This window comes from Verticillium dahliae, genomic scaffold (assembly GCF_000150675.1).
Source record: "Verticillium dahliae VdLs.17 supercont1.8 genomic scaffold, whole genome shotgun sequence".
NCBI lineage: Eukaryota > Fungi > Ascomycota > Sordariomycetes > Glomerellales > Plectosphaerellaceae > Verticillium > Verticillium dahliae.
In genome coordinates, this window is record NW_009276927.1 from 1,074,840 (window position 1) to 1,079,164 (window position 4,325).

The following is a 4,325-nucleotide window of genomic DNA, read 5'->3' on the forward strand; positions in this document are numbered from 1 at the left end:
CTTGCCTGATCGGCAACAGGTTAACCCCCAGGGTTCCCGACCCGAACCCCAAGTCCGCCCACCCTTTTAACCCTACTGGTGGTCCATCTATCGATCTACCCCCGACCGCCAGCCCAGGCGGGGGCCCGGGAGCCCACTCTACAGCAAAAGGGGGCGGAGCCGGCCTCCGACGAGTGGGTACTGACGTTAACGACGCCGGCCGGAAGACCAGTCTCGACCAGTGCACGCGATCCATCACCATCATCATCGTCTGTTGATTTCAATCATTCCCTCTCGATGGCTGGTCCCATAATTATTACTGCAGACGTAGAGAAGGGGTGGTAGGAATAGCGGTAGAAAAAAAGAGAAGAGAAAGAGAAGGAGGAAAAAGAAAGGTCGGTGCGAGGACTAGGGTGTGTCGCGCGACCGCGGAGACCAGATCAACATTGGCCCAGGTCGCGTCACGGCGCGAACAGCCCTGTAGTGGCTGCTTCGAGGCGGGAGGGAAGGGTGGGAGGACCATTAGATAGATAGACAGATAGATAGACAGATAGATCAAAGACCACTCATTAACATTTTTTCCCTATTTTCCTTTCCATCATACGTTGGCGACGGTGCAACATTAAGAGTAATCCCACGACGTGACGACGTGTAGACGGACGAGGCCGCCCCCCCAACCAACGAGCGAGACGGGGCGAAGAGAGGTGATGGTGCCAACGACACCGAAGGGCCCGCGGGGCCAGGATGCAGGCTATAGTAGGGCCCCGTCAGAGGACCGCCGGGGCACGGGCTGGGCGATGCTAACACGCGACGGGCACCAGCAACGCCAACGACGCCGGCTATGCTGCCGACGCCGGTGACGATGGCGAGGCAACGACGGCCAACGTTATCAACACCATCGGCTCCACCAACACGACGAACGCCACAGACACCATCTACGACGACGACGACGACGGCGACGACGGCGACGGCGGCGGCGGCAACAACAGCGGCACCAGGACGGACAGGAGCCGAGCCTTTGTATCTGCCGGCTTGGCAGGTCATCCTCTGCCGAACGTGCGAATACGCCCTCCGGCCTGACGAGAAGGCTCTCGACAGACACCTCCGTGGGCGGCCCCACCAGGACCTAGACGGCGGACGGCGACGCGCGCTCGTGCGCCTGCTGGCGAGCCACGACGCGAGACGGCCCGGTGAGCATCCTGAGAGATGGCCGACTGAGGCGATCCCGGGCCTGCGGACCCACGACGGCTTCCGATGCCTGCGGTGTGAGTCAGGCGGTGCATTCCTGACACGGGACCTCCCCGGGATGCACCGGCATATCTCGAAGCAACATCAAGAGAAGCCTAGCGCGCACAAGATGAAGCAGCGCCCGGTTCCCTGGGAGGCGTGCAAGCTCCAGACGTTCTTTTCCGAGCCGGGCGCCATACGGTACTTCGTCGTTCGCGTCGGCGGTAATACAGACCAGACTGTAGATGCTGGTGAGGGTAGGGAGAGCGATCTCGATGCAGGCGAGGCCTCGTTCTTCCGGTCGCTCGACGATGACGCGAAGGCGGCGGACGAGGATGCCAAGGCGGGCGCGAGGGTCGTAGAGGGGCTTCGACGGTCATCGGTCCGCCGTAGTGCCATGGCTCGGGCGGACCGGCATCGCCGACCACCTTCGAGGCCTCAGCAAGGGGGAGATCCAGGCGGCCTTCGCCGTACCGCGGAAGGGCGACGACATCAGCAGTGAAGAACCGGAGCTTGGCGCCATCCTCGACGGTATGGAAGAGGTCCTCACCGAGACGCATCGATGGTGCTTCGACGGCCCTGAGTGTCGGTTGACGTGGCCACGGCAGCTGGCGCTGAGCCGGTTTCGAACGAGTGATTCGGTCACGCAGAAGATGCGCGCCTTTGACCCCAAGAAGGCACGCAGTACAGTCAACACCAACTTCCTGTACTGGAAGCAGCTCCTCTCCTTCTACTTGCACGTCATACATCGCGGCAGGCACTTTAGCAAGGAGGACAGGACACAGACGCCCGAGGACTGCATACGGCCAACGAAGTAACAGAGGACGGCATGGGACGTCGTCTGGCGCCTCGCCCGTGCAGGCAACGACAAAGGGCGCGCTGAAAACAGGCGTTTCTAACCTTCTCCATGGACCTGCTCTGCCACGACTACGGCAGCCACCGCTACCGGTCAGTGGTCCTCAGCTTCGCGGCCATGCACAGCGTCGAGGTGAAGACCAGGGCATGGCGGCCCGCCGGGTCCTTCAGCAGCTTCCTGTCGGGGCTGGTATGGGCGGCCCAGCTCGTCGTCTTCCGCGCCTCGGTCGGGGCGGCCCCACGCAGCGGCGACGGCGACGACGACGACGGCGGACGTCACGGCATCCTAGCGACGATTAATACGTACTGCAAGAGGTACATGCGGCCCGATCGAGAGACGCCCATGGGGAGATCCTCGGATGGCGACTCCTCTGCAGAGCCGTCGCGCGGGACGACGTCGGCCCTCACCAGGCCGCCTGGGACGGGGACGTGCACCTGCGACAGGACGACGTGCGGACGCTCTTCGCCTCCGAGATGGCGCGAGCGCGGCGCCTGCTCTACGACGAGCTGCTCTTCGGGGCCGACGCACTCCCCCGCCTCCAGGCCTCGGCGCTCAAGGACGACCTCAGCAGGACCGACGTCGGCTGGTTCTTCGGGCAGCACCGAGACAACCAGGCGGTCCTGGGCCCGCTGGACCGGGCGCTGGAGGGCGTCATCAGGTCGTCGGCGCCGCTCCGAACTGCAAGAGATCGCGTGGCCAAACTCGCTGTTCTAGATGCAACCCGTGCGGAGGAACCTACGGAGAGGGCGAAAATCCAGCAAATAATGGCAACGTCTTGTAGGTGGTTTGCGCTAACAAGCGCCAAATCATTGCCTGGCGGACGCTGCAGACGAGGAGCGATTTGCCCGCCGAATGAGGCTGTGATAGTCCGAGGCTACCTACATCGCCTGAGCAGGCACAAGGCACATCTGTGCCAGAACATTACTAGCTTTGCCGTGTCGAATCGCCTCGAGGCGGTTTCAACATGGGATGTCTAAATATAATGCATGGGAAGATGGAGTAACATTCGGACGCAGGGGTATCCGATATTTTCCTAAGATCCCTCGCGAATGCGTGAAGCAGCATCGAAAACCATGTCGTAATAGGAAGAAATTCTCACTCGTCGTTAGAACTCAACAGTTGGTGACACCACGATTGGTCTTTATTCTCGAAGTCGAGAGATCATCCAATCTCGTTGGATACGAAGGTTTACCTTCAAAGGACCCAAAGGCTGGTGCCTGAAACTTCTGGACCACACAGGTGGGGATGCTTCAATTGAAATCACACCATGTAGGCGGGTCAAAGCCATAATTTGGCTGCCTGGCCGCTTGTATCATGATCAAGCTGAAAGTCACTAAACGGGGCTAAATCGGGCCCATGGGCCACAAATTGGACTCTGTTCCTCGCTGCTCAAGCTACGATTTCAAACTTTCAGCAAGACTCCGAAGTGGAAGCACATTGGAACATCACATGTACACTCCACAGATCTGCGGTGACCATTGGTTTGTTCTTGGAGATCAAGTAGTGATTCCACATCGGCCCGTGCTACAGCTGCCCGCCCTAGCTGAGCCACCGTATAGTAGCGTGACTCGCGATGATAGAGACAGGTACCACCCAATTGCACGTCGATCCGGCCGTTCGGCAACGAGCCAAAATCTCCATTGAATTTCAGGACATGACATTAAGAATAAATGCTCGTGGCTGTGAGCCTGGGTAACAAAATAGGGGCTTCCAAAAATAAACGAGCATACCCTTGTCGTCGGTCACCCTGGTGTGTGCCTTATCCTGTGGCCTAAATCAGAAATTTAGAAGTCCATAGTCAACCCAAACGACACCTTTGGCTGGATCTCGTACTACTGAAGGGGTAGCTAAGCGACCAGCATGATGGTGTGCCGGGTCAGCACCGACAAGATCACGCGAGCACGGTCGGGGTCATTGGTCTCATAGCATTGCACTGGGTCTCGCGCTCAGCAGGTATTCCCAATGAACCCCCTGAGTCTCTAGGTACATAAAAAAAATGGCTCGTGCGGTTGCAAAAGTCGAGGGGATGCCGTTCGTCAAAGCTCTCGGCATTAGTTCATGCCTATGAAGTAAAGTCAAAAATACATCGTGTATATAGCTTAGTAGCCCTTCCACTTTCCCATGATCCGTCTTCTCTCAGATGTTTACTTTAACGGAGTCGATGAGGCGTATTCGAACCGACCTGACGCTGGATCCCCCAAACGATACTCATTCCACCGACTAGTCCTCTTCCCCGCGTCATCTGTATGGGCTCTCCAGCAGC